Below are 18,238 nucleotides of genomic sequence, written 5' to 3' on the forward strand. Positions count from 1 at the left end.
CCGCGGGTATCACCACGTTCCCGTTCATCCGCAGGATGTTCCAAAAACCGCTGTTATCACACCATTCGGGCTATTTGAGTTCCTGCGAATGCCGTTCGGTTTAAAGAAACCAGCACAGGCTTTTCAGCGACTAATGGACTCTGTGCTCCGTGATCTGCCGTTCATTTTCATCTATCTCGATGACATCCTCATCGCCATTGCTAGCGAGGAAGAGCACATCGGGCATTTGCGTACTCTTTTCACATTCCTTAGTCAGCATGGGTTAATCAACCCAGCCAAGTGCCAGTTTGGCCTGCCAATCATCAATTTTCTGGGACACCGCATCACCTCGGATGGCGCCGTCCCCCTAGCAACGAAGGTGGAAGCCGTCACGTCTTTCCCGCGCCCGCGGACCGTCAGGGCCCTCCAAAAGTTCCTGGGGATGGTAAATTTCTACCACCGCTTCGTCCCCAGGGCGGCTCTACTTATGCAACCTTTGTACGAGGCCCTCAAGGGCAAATCTGGCAAAGACCCAATCGGCTGGACGGCCGAGATGGACCGGGCATTTGGGAACACCAAGAGCGCCTTGGCTGATGCAACCATGTTGGCGCACCCTCTTCCAGGCGCCACCATCGCCCTCACTACGGACGCGTCCGACTACGCCATAGGTGCAGTAGAAGAGCAATGGGTCAATGGCACGTGGCAACTGCTGGTGTTTTTCAGCCGTCAGCTAAAAAAAGATGAAAAAAATACAGCACCTTTGATCGGGAGCTGCTGGCCCTTTTGTCGAACACAAGCCACTTACCTTCGCCATGTCAAAGGCCACAGAACCGTGGTCGGCTCGTCAGCAACGTCACCTGACATTCATTTCGGAGTTCACTACGGACATTCGATATGTGTCTGGTAAAGACAACCTGGTGGCAGATTGCCTCTCCTGCGCGATGGTCCAGGCGGTTCATCTGGGAATTGATTACGCTCGCATGGCTGAGGATCAGATTTCGGACCCAGAGGTTCAAGCATACAGGACCGTCCCGTCGAGTTTCCAACCGGCCGACGTCAGCTTCCGGGCCGCGGGCACCACGCTCCTTTGCGACGTCTCCATGGGCGTTCCCTGACCTATTGTGCCAGCTGCGTGGTGCCGGAAGGTTTTCGACGCAATACATGGATTGTCGCACCCCGGTATGCGGACTTCACAACGTCTAATGTCGACGAAGTTTGTCTGGAAGGGTATGCGCCTGGATGTCCGGGACTGGGCCAACACCTGCGTGGTCTGCCAGAAGGCCAAGTTCCAGCGACATATCAAAGCACCAGTAGCGCCGTTCGTCGTTCCGGAGCATCGTTTCAACCACGTACATGTGGACCTTGTGAGACCACTACCTCCTTCCCGTGGTTTTACTCATCTCCTCACCGTGGTGGACCGCACCACCAGGTGGCCAGAGGCAATTCCTTTGGTTTCCACCACCTCGGCGGACGTCGCTAGGGCCTTCATCTCCTGTTGGGTGGCTTGTTTCGGAGTGCCGGCCGTCATCTCCTCCGATCGGGGGCCACAATTTACCTCGGAGCTTTGGAGCGCTGTAGCTCAGGGGCTCGGCGCCAAACTGCATCGCACCACCGCCTATCATCCACAGGCAAATGGCCTGTGCGAGCGATTCCACAGGTCACTTAAAGCCGCTTTACGGGCCAGTCTTCAAGGTGCGACTGGGTGGACAGGCTCCCTTGGGTCCTGTTGGGTCTTCGCGCGGTGCCCAAGGACGACCTGCAATCTCCTTCAGCAGAGCTTGTTTACAGCCAGCCACTCCGAGTTCCTGGTGATTTTCTCCCTTCTCCCACGGAGCCATGGTCTGCCTCCCAGCAACTCGTCAGCCACCAGGAAGTGGCCAAGTGTTTCGTCCCGGTGCCTACATCCAACCACAGCCTGCAGAACTCTCACGTACCGGTTGAGCTGAAGAGCGCTGAGTACGTCTTCATTCGGCATGATGCTCACCTTGACCCGCTCAAGCCTCCTTACACCGGTCCCTTCCGAGTCATCGAACCAGGAGACAAGTCCTTTGCGGTCGACGTCGGAGGGAAGCCGGATCACATTTCGGTGGACCGCTTGAAGCCGGCTCATTTGGACTTGGATAGCCCAGTCGTCATCGCTCAGCCACCGAAACGTGGCCGTCTGCCCGCAGCCGCCGTGCCGGTTCAACCACAGCCGCCTGCCAGTTCGACTACACCCGCCGCACCTGTCCAGCTACAGTCGCCTGCTAGCTCGACCACCAGTCCTCAACTTCCTCTGCCAGGCTATCGAAGTCGATCGGACAGACTGGTCAGACCTCCGCCTCGGCTCACTTTTTCTGTTAAAGACAATTCGGGGGGGCGCATGTGGCGGAGCCACCAAAGGACTCAGAGCGGTTGTACATAATTCCTTTAACAGCAATGTAGTTATAGCCTGTGTCTGTACCTTTAATTACACTGTTTAACTGTACTATGTCTAGTTACCTTTACAGCGCGGTTTTAACGTGATGACGTCATGCCGTTCGTCACGTGATCCCTCAATGGCGGGAAGAACGTGATGACGTCATGACGTCAGCCATCGGACCAGCCCAGCAGTCCTTGTGGAGCCTTCAGAGAGAACAGACCTTTATTCGATGTATTCCAGCAGTTTCCAGTTTAAACCTGTTTTGTTCCATTAAAGTTCGTAGTTCTAATTGCCTGAGTCGAACTCAGTCTTTTCGTTAGGAACCTCCGTTCCTACAGTATTCTCATTCTTCTTGATATTTTTACTGTATTTTTGTTTTATATTTTCTTTCTCTATTTCCTCTCGCTAGAATTCAACGAACAATGGGTAGACTTTTTGGTGGCTATGACGGTGTTGACAGTGAAACAGGCTCCTGCGCAATGTATATTTCCCCATTGGTATGGATTATCTGTCAAGGTGTACCTTGACAGATTACAAGTTTGGGATTTACCACACGCGCTTGGAAATCCCGAATTTGCGGTCAATTTCAAAAGCGGTATGATGGTGTACTCTGCCTTGATAGATGATCTGCACTGATGGGGGAACACTCATTGCTGGCGCAGAGTTGGGCTAATTGCACGCCAACTGCCCAGCAATTATGGACAAAATGTTATGGTTAGTGAGAGCAGGCATAGGAGCCTATTTCACTGTGAAAGGAACCCGGAAGACCTTGCAGGCATTTTCTGCCATGGTTCCTGACAGTGGGTCAGTCATATGTAACATGAATGTTCTATAAAATACTTGCATCTAAATTTATTATTAAGGAACAATTTTCCATTTAATTAAACATTTTTAAAATTCTTTAAAAGTGTTTAAAGGTTTTTAAAAGTTTGAATTATTTTAATAAAGTTTAAAAAGTTTTTTCAAGATTTTAAAAGGTAATTTCAATGCTACAGACTGCAAGAAGTTTCTGTGGGCATGGCTTAGTTTTGACAAATTTTGCGGACATATCTTCTCTTACACATAGGCCGTATGATGTGCTTCTTGGCTCAGTGATGCAATATGCTGCACACAACTCTGCAGTGCAGAACAGCAAGTCTACGTGTGGGGCCTCGCACAAGGTAAGTGCAAATTCTTTTCATAGGTCGGCTGTGTACTCCATAGCTATGCAACCGACTGCAATTTTTTGGCCAGTATATCCATACCAACAAGAGGGATGGGTAAGGGAACCAAAGCAAGGGCTTCTTGGATGACGAGGGAAATAGAGAAGATGATGGAACAAAAAAAGAGGGCGTATGATGCATATCAGGTGAATTCTTCAAGGGCGAACCAGACCAAATACAATAAGTTGAGAGGGGAAGTGAGATGAAAATAAGATTGGCAAAGAGAGAATATGAGAGTAGAATGGCGGTTAACTTAAAAGGGAACCCAAAAATCTTCTACCAGCATGTAAACAGTAAGCGGGTAGTAAGAGGTGGGGTGGGGCCTATTAGAGACAAAGAAGGTGATATATGTTTAGAGGTGCAGGGCAAGGCTAGAATATTCAATGAGTACTTTGTATCGGTGTTTACTAAGGAGGTGGATGCTGAAAAATATTGGTAGAAGTGGAAAAGGTAGAAGCAATGGAAGGGGTGAAAATTGATAGACAGGATGTACTAGAAAGACTGGTTATGCTTCGAGTGGATAAGTCGTCTGGTCCAGATGGCTTGCATCCCAGGTTGCTAAGGGAATTGGGGGAGGAGATAGCGGAAGAGCTGCCATAATTTTCCAATCTTCCTTTGATGTGGGGGAGGTGCCTGAGGATTGGAAAGTGGCAGATGTGACACCATTGTTCAAGAAAGGGTGTAAGGACAATCTAGTAACTACAGGCCGGTCAGTTTAACATCAGTGGTGGGTAAAGTTTTAGAAACAATAATCAAGGAAAAAAATAACGGGCATTTGGAGAGGTTTAAGCTAATTAAGGCGCAACACAGGTTTGTAAAAGGAAGATCGTGTTTGACTAATCTAATTGAATTTTTTGATGAAGTAACAGAGAGGATTGATGAAGGGAACGCAATGGATGTTGTCGACATGGATTTTCGGAAGGCGTTTGACAAAGTACCACATAGAAGGCTGGTTAACAAAATTGAGGCTCATGGAATAGGTGGGTCAGTGGCAGCTTGGATAAGGAATTGGCTTAAGGACAGAAAACAAGAAGTTGTGGTAAATGGCTGTTTTTCAGACTGGAGGATGGTAGACAGTGGTCAGTGCAGGGGCCACTGCTTTTTTTGATGTATATAAATGACCTGGATATTGGAATACAGAGTAGAATTTCTAAATTTGCCGATGTCACCAAACTTGGGGGTGTGGCAAACAGTGATGATGATACCAATCAACTGCAACAGGACATAGAAAGGCTAGCAGAATGGGCAGACAAGTGGCAGATGGAATTTAATACAGAGATGTGTGAGGTGATGCATTTTGGCAGAAGGAACAGGGAGAGGCAATATACACTTAATGGCACAGTTTTAAAGAGTGTGCAGGGACAGAGGGACCTGGGAGTTAAAGTGCATAGGTCCCTGAAGGTGACAGGACATATTGAAGAGTGGTTAGCAAAGCTTATGTGATCTTGAGCTTCATAAATAGAGGTATTGAGTACAAAAGTAGAGAAGTTATGCTGAACCTTTATAAAGCGCTGGTTAGGCCACAACTGGAGTATTGCGTCCAGTTCTGGTCACGACACTTTAGGAAGGATGCGAAGGCCCTTGAGAGGGTGCAGAGGAGATTTACTAGAATGGTTCCGGGGATGGGGGATCTTAGCTACAAGGACAGGTTGGAGAAGCTGGATTTGTTTTCATTAGAGCAAAGGAGGTTGAGAGGGAATTTGATAGAGGTGTACAAGATTATGACGGGTTTGGATAGACTAGACGGGGAAAGGCTGTTCCCACTGGTGATGGTACAAGGACTAGTGGACACAGATTTAAGGTTTTGGGCAAGAGATGCAGGGAGGATGTGAGGGAAAACTTTTTTACAGAGCAAGTGGTGAGGACCTGGAATTCGCTGCTGACGGAAGTGGTGTAAGCGGAGACACTCAATGTTTTCAAGGGGAGACTGGATAGGCACTTGAGGGAAATAAACTTGCAGGGCTCCGGGGATAGAGCAGGGGAATGGGACTGACTGGGTTGCTCTGCAGAGAGCTGGCACAGACTCGATGGGCCGAATGACCTCCTTCTGTGCCGTTACGACTCTATGACTGTGAGGGTGGGCAGGCAGGTGTCTTCCCAGTCAAGAGGTCAGATGGAGCTACTTCTATGTTTTCCCTTCCGCCTTGCGGGAAAGTGTCTGGCCAATGCTCAACCCCTCTACCTCATGGCATTCTTTAAAATAAGGAACACAGCATGCCTGTATCTGTGACACACCACCTCATAGCATAGCACATTGTAACCATTCAACACCCCATAACACCCCGAGTGTACGGTCTTTCAAAATGAATATATACTTTAATTTAATATGCTCCTATTCTTAAAAAGAAATTGTGACTTATTATTTTGAAATAATAAGGAATATAGGGAGTGATTACGCGATCCAGAACTTCCAGCCTGTGATTTCCCTTTCACTTGATTTGCACACCATCCACCACCGGTGTACCATGGCTGCAGTGTGGACCATCTACAAGATGCACTGCAGCAACTCACCAAGGGTTCTTCAGCAGCACCTCCCAAACCCGCGACCTCTTCCACCTAGAAGGACAAGGGCAGCAGGCGCATGGGAACGCCACCACCTCCAAGTTCCCCTCCAAGTCACACACCATCCTGACTTAGAAGTATATCGCCGATCCTTCATCGTTGCTGGGTCAAAATCCTGGAACTCCCTACCTAACAGCACTATGGGAGTACCTTCACCACACGGACTGCAGCGGTTCAAGAAGGCGGTTCACCACTACCTTCTCAAGGGCAATTAGGGATGGGCAACAAATGCTGGCCTTGTCTGCAAAGCCCACATCCCATAAATTAATTTAAAAAAATCTAAATTAATGGATGAAAAATCATGGCCTGGGCACCTGTGATTTCCCAATACGCGCTACCTGTGAGTGCTGTTCTATGCTGGGACTGTTGAATTCCAGAATCAGTCCTAGACTACATTCCTCAATGTACCCAGTTCTACATTCATTCACCGTGTCATCAATTCAGGTAAAGCACAGACCAAACAATAACCCTATGTACTTTCCAATTCTCTCACAGCTCACCCATAGAGTCCTTTTCACACTTGCAAATTGACCAACACCATAGAAAGTTGGTTTCTTTGTAGGGTCAGCTTGAGAAGCCGTGCACTGAAGCATCATCATATTGCACCATGAAGAGGTGAGACACAGATTGTGTCCATGATTCCTCTATACACCAAATTCCTGATCTCCGCTTTGCTGCTTTGGGACGATACTGAATGGAAGTCACATTAAGAGAAGGAAAAGCTGATGGAGAGTGACCACACGCTGCTCTCACGCACCTTGCAGCAACATTACCAAAGGCCTGGGAGCAGGTTGATTGGCTAGGATCTTAGCTGAAAATTGGGCAAAGAGCCAAAAATAATTTCATAGGAGAAAGTTTCAATTTCAACTCAAATAAATATTGTTGGTATCTTCACAGAATGTATCTTCACTCAAGTGGCAAACAGGAAGCTGTTGGATTAGTCCAAAGATTTGTTAACCTGCACAGTACATTTCAGAGTATTGAACAATTCTCAGAGCAGGAATCTGTTATGCTTTTATGGTAAAAGAGTTTTATAGAATTTCTGTATTAATGAGGGAGTGATGGACAACCCTCCCCTCCAACAACACGTGCGAGGAGCTCATGGACTTCTTTGTCACTAAGATTGAGACCATCCGTTTAGCTGCCTCTGTCGCTTTCCTCCATTCCCCAGCCAAATGGGCCAAACTTCCCATAAGGTTTCCCCTGTCCCAGCCCTGAACTTGCATATTTTTTTAGCTTCTCTCCTATCTCCCCTCATGCCCTCTCCGAGCTCATCTTGTCCATTAGACCCACCTCCTGCTCCCTCGACCCTAATCCAACCAACTTCCCTTCCTGGCCCCCATGTTAGCTGATATTATTAACGGTTCCCTCTCCTAAGGCACTGTCCCCTTTTTCCTTCAAATCTACCATCTTCACCCCTCCCCTCAAAAAACCCACCCTTAACCCCTCTGTCCTTGGAAACTACCGCCACATTTCAAATCTCCCTTACGTCTCCAAAGCCTTTGAATGTGTTGTTACCTCCCAAATCCGTGTCCATCTCTCCTGCAACTCCATGTATGAATCCCTCCAATCAAGTTTCTGCCCCTGCCACAGTACTGAAATTCCCCTTATCAAAGTCACAAATGACATGGTAAACTATCACTCCTCATCTGTCTCAACCTGTCTGCAGCCTTTGACAAAATTGATCACAACATCCTTCTCCAACACCTCTCTTCCGCCGGCCAGCTGGGTGGGACAGCCCTCGCCTGGTTCCATTCTTATCTATCCAGTCATAGCCAGAGAATCACCTGCAATGGCTTCTATTCCCACTCCCGCACCATATCTTTGGAATCCCACAAGGATCTATCCTTGGCCCCCTCCTATATTTCATCTACATGCTGCCTCTCGGCATCATCATCCGAAAACACAACATCAGGTTCCACATGTACGCTGATGACACCCAGCTCTATCTCACCCCCACCTCTCTCGACTCCTCCACTGTCTCTCATTTGTCATACTGCATGCCCGACATCCAGTACTGGATGAACAGAAATTTCCTCCAACTAAATAATAGGAAGACCAACGCCATTTTCTTTGGTCCCTGTCACAATCTCCATTCCCTAGCCACCGACTCCATCCCTCTCCCTGGCAGCTGTCTGAGGCTTAACCAAACCGTTTGCAACCTTGGTGTCATATTTGACCCAGAGATGAGCTTCCGACCACATATCCACTCCATCACCAAGACCTCTACCTCTAGACTTGACTATTCCAACGCTCTATTGGCCGGCCTCCCATCTTCCACGCTCCATAAACTTGGGCTCATCTAAAACTCTGCTGGCCGTATCCTAACTCTCACCAAGTCCCGTTCACCCATCACCCCTGTGCTCGCTGATCGACATTGGCTCCCAGTCCACAACATCTCTATTTAAAAATGCTCATCCTTGTTTTCAAATCCCTCCATGGCTTCACCCCTCCCTATCTCTGTAACCTCCTCCAGCCCTGTAACCCTCCAAGATCTCTGCGCTGCTCCAATTCTGGCCTCTTGTGCATTCCAGATTTTAATTGCTCCACTGTTGGCGGCTGTGCCTTCAGCTGCCTAGACCCTAAGCTCTGAAATTTCCTCCATAAACCTCTCCGCCTCTCTACCTCTCTCTCCTCCTTTAAGATGCTCCTTAAAACCTACATCTTTGACCAACCTGTTCTAATATCTGCTTATGTGGCTTGGTGTCACATTTTGTTTGATAACACTTCTGTGAAGTACCTTGGGACATTTTACTGTGTTAAAGGTGCTATATAAATGCAAGTTGTTGTTGTTGATAGACAATTTGTATCTGAGACTCTGGTATCAATTTTTATTATAGTGAAGTGTGTTCTTGATTTCATTCTGTATTATAGTGAGGTTTAAGCTCTATGGAGAGTCTGCTAATAAGGAAGCCATAATAAATATGTTATATATTGAATGCAATCTTAAAGTAGTATTACATTTTTTAAATTTATTCGTTCCTGGGATGTTGGCCAAAATTTATTGCCCACCCCTAATTGCCCATGATAAGGTGATGGTAAGCCACCTTCTTGAACCGCTGCAGTCCGTGTGGTGAAGGTACTCCCACAGTGCTGTTAGGGAGGGAGTTCCAGAATTTTGACCCAGTGAAGTTGAAGGAACGCGATATATTTCCTCGTCAGCATTGTGTGTAACTTGGAGGGGAACTTGCAGGTGATGGTGTTCTCATGCACCTGCTGCCCTTGTCCTTCTAGCTGGTAGAGGTCGCGGGTTTGGGAGCTGCTGTCGAAGAAGCCTTGGCGAGTTGCTGCAGTGCATCTTGGAGATGGTGCACACTGCAGCCACAGTGCGCTGGTGGTGGAGGGAGTGAATGTTTAAAGTGGTGGATGGGGTGCCGATCAAGCGGGCTGCTTTGTCCTGGATGGTGTTGAGCTTCTTGAGTGTTGGACCTGCACTCATCCAGCCAAGTGGAGAGTGTTCCATCACACTCCTGAATTGTGCCTTGTAGATGGTGGAAAGGCTTTGGGGAGTCAGAAGGTGAGACACTCGCTGCAGAATACCAGATTCTGACCTGCTCTTGTTGCCACAATATTTATGTGGCTGGTCCAGTTAAGTTTCTGGTCAATGGCCACTCCCAGGATGTTGATGGTGGGAGATTCGGCGATGGTAATGACGTTGAATGTCAAGGGGCGGTGGTTAGACTCTCTTTTGTTGGAGATCGTTATTGCCTGGCACTTGTGTGGCATGGATGTTATTTGCCACTTATCAGCCGAAGCCTGAATGTTGTCCAGGTCTTGCTGTATGCGGACATGGACTGCTTCATTATCTGAGGAGTTGCGAATGGATCTGAACACTGTGCAATCATCAGCAAACATCCCCACTTCTGACCTTATGATGGAGGGAAGGTCATTGATGAAGCAGCTTGATGGTTGGGCCTAGGAGATTGCCCTGATGAACTCCTGCAGGGATGTCCTGAGGCTGAGATGATAGACCTTCAAAAACCACAACCATCTTCCTTTGTGCTAGGTATGACTCCAGCTAGTGGAGAGTTATACCCCTGATTCCCATTGACTTCAATTTTACTAGGGCTCCTTTATGCCATACTTGGTCAAATGCTGCCTTGGTGTCAAGGGCAGTCACTCTCACCTCACCTCTGGAATTCAGTTCTTTTGTCCATGTTTGGACCAAGGTTGTAATGAGGCCTGGAGCTGAGTGGTCCTGGTGGAACCCAAACTGGGCATCAGTGAGCAGGTTATTGATGAGTAAGTGCTGCTTGATAGCACTGTTGACAACACCTTCCATCACTTTGCTGATGATTGAGAGTAGACTGATGGGGCGGTAATTGGCTGGATTGGATTTGTCCTGCTTTTGATGGACAGGGCATACCTGGGCAGTTTTCCACATTGTCGGGTAGATGCCCGTGCTGTAGCTGTACTGGAACAGCTTGGCTAGTGGTGCGGCTAGTTCTTGAGGGCAAGTTTTTACCACGACAGCCGGGATGTTGTCGGGGCCCATAACCTTTGGTGTATCCAGTATGCTCAGCTGTTTCTTGATATCACGTGGAGTGAATCAAATTGACTGAAGACTGGCTTCTGTGATGGTGGGGATGTCAGGAGGAGGCCAATGTGGATCATCCACTCGGCACTTCTGGCTGAAGATGGTTGCAAACACTTCAGCCTTGTCTTTTGTACTTGCGTGCTGGGCTCCACCATCATTGAGGATGGGATATTCATGGAGACTCCTCCTCCCGTCTGTTGTTTAATTGTCTACCAGCATTCATGGCTGGATGTGACAGGACTGCAGAGCTTTGATCTGATCAGTTAATTGTGGGATTGCTTAGCTCTGTCCATAGCATGCTGCTTTGACTGTTTAGCATGCATGTCGTCCTGTGTTGCAGCTTCCCCAGGTTGACACCTCATTTTTAGGTACGCCTGGTGCTGCTCCTGGCATACTCTTCTGCACTCCTCATTGAACCAGGGCTGGTTCCCTGGCCTGATGGTAATGGTAGAGTGAGGAATATGCCGGGCCATGAGTTTACAGACTGTGGTTGAGTACATTTCTGCTGCTGCTGATGGCCCACAGCGCCTCATGGATGCCCAGTTTTGAGCTGTTAGATCTGTTCTGAATCTATCCCATTTAGCATGGTGGTAGTGCCACACAACACGATGGAGGGTGTCGTCAGTGTGAAGATGGGACTTCATCTCCACAAGGACTGTGCGGTGGTCACTGCTACCAATACTGTCTTGGACAGGTGCATCTGCGACAAGTAGATTGGTGAGGACGAGGTCAAGTAGATTTTTCTGTCATGTTGGTTCTCTCACCACCTGTCGCAGGCCCAGTCTGGCAGCTATGTCCTTCAGGACTTGGCCAGCTCGGTCAGTAGTGGTGCTACCGAGCCACACTCGGTGATTGACCTTGAAGTCCCCCACCCAGAGTACATTCTGTGCCCTTGCTACCCTCAGTGCTTCTTCCAGCGGTGTTCAACATGGAGGAGTACTGATTCATAATCTGAGGGAGGGCGGTAGGTGGTAATCAGCAGGAGGTTTCCTTGCCCATGCTTGACCTGAAGCCATGAGACCTCATGGGGTCCCGAGTCAATGTTGAGGACTCCCAGGGTACTCCCTCCCGACTGTATACCATTGTATCGCCACCTGTGTTGGGTCTGTCCTGCCGGTCATAGAATCATAGGGGGAAAAATTCAGTTGGTAGCGCCAACCGGTTAGCGCCTTAAGAGGGCGCTAAATGGGGTGCAAACCAACTAGCACCCGGGCGCGGCACTGCCCATGCCTCCCGCAAAATTCAGCGGGAGGTTAGTGGTGGTGCTAACCGGTAGCACCCTGCAGCGCTGCGCCGATGGCGATGACGTCATTGGTGTGCGCAGCGCCCCGCTCACGCCCCAGCCGCGATCTTTGGTAGCGCCCCCTGATTTACCACCGGACGCTATGTCCGACAGGGTCAGGGGGGCGTACCTGCAGCCGGGAAGGCGCAATTTAAAGGCGAGGTGCGGGGCGGCCATTTTTGTTGCTGGCCGTCTGCCAGCACCTGCCTGCGCTCCCGTCCCCGGCATCTGGAACCCCCCCCCCACGGAGTGCCGGCTGCGCTCCAAGAGCCCGGCACTTCTCTTGGGTGCCGGGCTCTTTTGCCTGCACTCCCGATCCCCGGGGGCCCAGCTGAGCCCCAGGTCGCGCTGCACAACGCCCCTCCCCTTTAAGAAGGGGAGGAAGGCCTGCAATACCGTGGCGCGACGTGCCGCAGCATGCTGCACTGCGGCACGTAGTGCCACGATATTCACTCGCAGCGCCCCAAGAGGGAGGTGGGGTGCTTCCAGTAGTGCCCCGCTTCCCTCTTGGGGAGCAACCACTGAATTTCCGGCTACTTTTAGCGCCCCGGCGAAGTTAGCACCTCAATTGGGGCGCTACTCAAATTTTAGCCCATAGAGTCATAGAGTTATACAGCACTGAAAGAGGCCCATCGTGTCTGCGCCGGCCATCAAATCTTATCTATTCTAATCCCATTTTCCAGCACTTGGTCCGTAGCCTTGTATGCTATGGCGTTTCAAGTGCTCATCTAAATGCTTCTTGGATGTTGTGAGGGTTCCTGCCTCTACCACCCTTTCAAGCAGTGAGTTCCAGATTCCAAACACCCTCTGGGTGAAAAAGTTTTTCCTCAAATCCCCTCTAAACCTCCTGCGCCTTACCTTGAAACTCTGCCCCCTGGTTATTGACCCCTCTACTAAGGGGAAAAGTTCCTTTCTATCTACCCTATCTATGCCCCTCATAATTTTGTACACCTCAATCAGGTCCCCCCTCAGCCTTCTCTGCTCTAAGGAAAACAACCCCAGCCTGTCCAGTCTCTCTTCATAGCTGAAATGCTCCAGCCCAGGTAACATCCTGGTGAATCTCCTCTGCACCCTCTCTAATGCAATTACATCCTTCCTATAGTGTGGCGACCAGAACTGCACACAGTATTCCAGCTGTGGCCTAACTAGCATTTTGTACAGCTCCATCATAACCTCCATGCTCTTATATTCTATGCCTCAGCTAATGAAGGCAAGTACAGGAAACTCTCGATTTACTGGCACCTAAATAATCGGAAATCTCTGTTAACCGGCAAAATTCAGGAGTAGGTTCAGCTAAGTTTTACTTCAGATTAGTGGCCGTTCCTGGATCTGTGGCTGTGTAACCGGGGTGCCTGCACCTGTTGCTAAGCAACAGGGACGCCTGGATCTTGTGGCCGGGGTTCCTGCACCTGTTGCTAAGCAACAGGGAAGCCTGGATCTGTTGCTGTGTTTGGGGCTCTCGTACCTTTTACTATACCTCTCTGTAATCCGGACTTTTTGATAAACCGGCACCGCACCGGTCCCGTCGGTGCCGGATAAAAAAGAGTTCCCTGTATCCCATATGCCTTCTTAACCACCTTATCGACCTGTCCTGCTGCCTTCAGGGATCTATGTACATATACAGCAAGGTTCCTCTGATCCTCTGTCCTTCCTAGGGTCCTACCATTCATTGTGTATTCCCTTGCCTTGTTAGTCCTCCCAAAATGCATCACCTCACACTTTTCAGGGTTAAATTCCATTTGCCACTGTTCTGCCCATCTGACCAACCCATCTATATCATCCTGTAGCCTGAGGCTTCCCTCCTCGCTATTTACCACTCCACCAATTTTCATGTCATCTGCGAACTTACTGATCATACCTCCTACATTCATATCTAAATCATTAATGTACACTACAAATAGCAAGTGACCCAGCACCGATCCCTGCGGTACACCACTGGACACAACGATGGGACAGGACATACCCAGGGATAGTGATGGAGGAGTTTGGGACATTGGCTGAAAGGTATGATTCTCTGAGTATGACTATGTCAGACTGTTGCTTGACGAGTCTGTGGGACAGCTCTCCCAATTTTGGCACAAGTCCCCAGATGTTAGTGAGGAGGACTGGGCTGGGTGTGCCGTTGCCGAGTCCATACCCGGTGCCAAGGTCGATGTCGGGTGGTCCGTCTGATTTTATTCCTGTTATTGTTACTGTCAATGTTTCCTAAGAATATGTTTTGTAATCTTTTAACAGTTATATTATTCTCAGTATGTTGTAAGTTCTCTATCAATTAAAAAGCCATGCATTGTCTGTGTTCCATCAGAGTATGTCTGGGTGAGGCACTAATGCATTAACAATAGAGCTGGCATAATGCTGAAACCCAATTCCATTACGAATAGAAATTTCCTGCAGATTGCACTTTTCACTCCATAACAGGCTGCTTTTCAAACACTACTGGGGAATTTTTAGATAACATTTTAAAACTGCTCTTGAATAAGTCTTTTACCCTTTAAGCAGATTCATAAAGCTAGAGACAGTAATATGCTTGGTAATTCACTTCTTTTATTATCAACAAAACGTTAATCAATCATTCTAAACACCCATACAGATTAGTGTACATTAGCCTCGCATGCAAGTATTTTAATGAGGAATTGTGAAGGTGGCTTCTCCAAGCCTGTTCATGCCAACTAAGTAAAAACATGGCATCTCTATTTTACACCATTTTCTTTATGGTCTTCTTCCTGCTGGATGCAGCACTATCTGATGTTTTATGACCACCTAATTGTTTGAACCGATTGCTAAACAGAGATGACTGTTACTTCCTATCATTGCTTTTCCCGATCTATAGCTTTATTGTAAACATCCTTTGATGCATACATAGCAATGTATTGTCTTTTATATTGCAGCAATCTGCTGCTGCCACACTACCCTCTGCTGTGATTAAAAACTTGCGGGTGTTATTTTGGAGAAAGGGTGAAAAGAGGCGCTGAATGGCTGCTGTGCTATTAAGACACGCCTGTTTGAAAGTCCAGTTTTAGCAAACAATTTTGGTCCTAATTGCTGATTAACATAATTTGTAATGTAATTCGAGGACAGAGGATGGGACGACTTTGGACCTAGACTGGAGGCGACGGAGGTTGAACAGTTTCTCGTTTGTTCTGTAAATTAGCTCCACTCCAGCGGGGAGCTTACTGAGGGTGAGATGGAGCATTGCAGCAAGGAAGATCGAGAAGAGCGTTGGTGCGAGGACACAGCCTTGCGTGACCTCCAGTCCAGATCCAAAGTCGTCCCATCCTCTGTCGTTGAATTACAGTATGCAGACGACGCTTGCGTCTGCGCTCACTCAGAGGTCGAACTCCAAACCATCGTCAACATCTTCACCGAAGCCTACGAGAGCATGGGCCTTACACTGAACATCCGTAAGACAAAGGTCCTCTACCAACCTGCCCCCGCCACACAGTACTGCCCCCCGATTATCAAAATCCACAACAAGGCCTTGGACAACGTGGACCACTTTCCATACCTCGGGAGCCTACTGTCAACAAGGGCGGACTTCGATGATGAAGTCCAACACCTCCTTCAGTGTGCCAGTGCAGCCTTCGGTCGCCTGAGGAAGAGAGTGTTTGAAGACCAGGACTTCAAACCCGGCACTAAGCTCATGGTCTACAGAGCAGTAGTGATACCCGCCCTCCTGTATGCCTCAGAGACATGGACCATGTACAGCAGGCACCTCAAAGCACTGGAGAGGTACCACCAACGCTGCCTCTGCAAGATCCTGCAAATTCATTGGCAGGATAGGCACACCAACGTCTGTGTTCTCGCTCAGGCCAACATCCGCAGCATTGAAGCTTGGACCACGCTCAGTCAGCTCCGATGGACGGGTCACATCGTCCGCATGCCCGATACGAGACTCCCAAAACAAGTGCTCTACTCGGAGCTCCGGCACGGCAAGAGAACCCAGGTGGGTAGAGGAAACGCTTCAAGGACACCCTCAAAGCCTCCTTGAAAAAGTGCTACATCCACACTGACACCTGGGAATCCCTGGCCCAAGGCTGCACAAAGTGGAGGAGAAGCATCCGAGAAGGCGCCGAACACCTCGAGTCTCTTCGCCGGGAGCAAGCGGAAGCCAACCGCAAGGAGCGCACGTCAACCCAAGCACCCCACCCACCCACCCCTTCAACCACCTTCTGCCCCACCTGTGACAGAGACTGTAGGTCCCGCATTGGACTCATCAATCACCTGAGAACTCATTTTTAACGTGGAAGCAAGTCATCCTCGGTTCCGAGGGACTGCCTAAGAAGAAGAACATAATTTGAACTTGCCTGGGGGTACTAAATGAGATCTGCAGGTTTAGCACTCGAGCACTGATTAGACACCATTTTTGTGGAGCAGTACATGTGGGCTCCACTCACCCACTTTCACTGAAGGCTGATACACAGTGGCAGACTTCAGGATGGCTCAGGGACAGAGTGAGAGGGTGCACAGGGTCTCGGACACAACACTGGAGGTCCTGGTGGAGGTGGTCCAGAGGAGAAAGGATGTCCTGTACCCACAGGGGGGAAGGAATCTACCTCGCCCTCCTGTCCCTCTCTCCTGCAGCTGCTGGTACTGCTCTGCTTGGCCTCATGTCCTCCTCCCATTCCTCCTGAAGACCTAGGGGGACCCCAAGCAAAATGCCCATGACCAAGCACTCCCTTTCTCCTGGTGACTGCTATAAGGTATCCTATAAGTTGGAGTAGCACAGCACTCACTCTTTTTAGGTGAAGTTCTCAGAGAATTTCCAGAATAAATGTTGATAGGGTGTTGGTGCAGTCTTGACAAAGTATCCCAGAAAGTCTCCCAATGTTTTTTGAAAGTCCTCTTCAAACCTCCAGCAGCAAGTGAACAGTAAAAGGTGATATAACTTTAAATAGTGCTGAAAATCCTCTGCAACGCCTTGTTTACTCCCAATCAGCTGGTCACTGTTACGAGAGGTGTTAGATCAAGCGCTATCCACCGAAATGCCATGCAGCCTCGTTAATGAGCGCTTGCCGGTAATTTAAATGGCAATCAAACCGTTAACGATTCTCCGGGTGGCCATTCCTAGCGCAAGCTACAACTCCATGACCAAGATGCTGTCTTGCATTAAATGCACGCTAAGCCGGCGTTTCAGCTTAATACCCCATCTTGGCCATCTTGGAGGCTCTTTAGTGCCTAAAGTATCCAGTGAAATTCGCCCCACTGTGTTTCAATCTTAATCATTGTTTAAGCTCAATATTTTTCCACCCAGCTTATTTATATGTGCCTGTCTTTACAGGACAATGTCCTTAGTCCTGAAATTCCTCCTCCTCTAATGTTATCAGCATCATTGAGGGGAAAAGACAAGCTTGTTGAGAACATGATTTAAACCAATTCTGTCTGCATTACCTTTGTTTCTAACAAAGAAAAACCAGTACTGTAAAAACTTATTGATCTTCTGCCTTAGATTTCCAAACAGAAATCTTAAGTTTTTTTTTCATACTTGATACTTCCATTTTTTATTTTATCCCACATAAATTAGTTATACTTCTAATGATGAAAATCTTTTGATATACTTTAAGAGTCATAATAGATATAAATATTTCTCAACAGTGGCATGGTATTCATTATGCATAGAAATAGAAATCATAGAAATTTACGGCACAGAAGGAGGCCATTTGGTCCATCGTGTCTGTGCCAGCCGAAAAAAAGCTCTCCAGCCTAATCCCACTTTCCAGCTCTTGGTCCGTAGCCTTGTAGGTTGCAGCACTTCAAGTGCATATCCAAGTACTTTTTAAATGTGATTAGGGTTTCTGCCTCTACCACCCTTTCAGGCAGTGCGTTCCAGATCCCCACCGCCCTCTGGGTGAAAAGATTTCTCCTCAACTCCCCTCTAATCCTTCTACCAATTATTTTAATCTATGCCCCCTGGTTATTGACCTCTCTGTCCTTTCTATCCACTCTGTCTAGGCCCCTCATAATTTTATACACCTCCATTAAGGCCGCAAATTTAATGGAGGAGGCAGGTTGGAATTGGGTGGCCTGGTGGGTGGGTTCCGGCCCCGCTGCCGGTTTCAGCCGCTCCTGATTTACGATTTTAGTTTAGGGCAGCACGGTGGTATAGTGGTTAGCACTGTTGCCTCACAGCGCCAGGGACCCGGGTTCAAATCCAGCCTCGGGTGACTGTCTGTGTGGAGTTTGCACATTCTCCCTGTGTTTGCGTGGGTTTTCTCCCACAGTCCAAAGATGTGCGGGTTAGGTTGATTGGCCATGATAAAAATTGACCCTTAGTGTTA

The sequence above is a fragment of the Somniosus microcephalus genome, chromosome 8, assembly GCF_052327205.1.
Source record: "Somniosus microcephalus isolate GS21.2 chromosome 8, FLI_Smic_1.0, whole genome shotgun sequence".
Classification (NCBI taxonomy): Eukaryota; Metazoa; Chordata; class Chondrichthyes; order Squaliformes; family Somniosidae; genus Somniosus; species Somniosus microcephalus.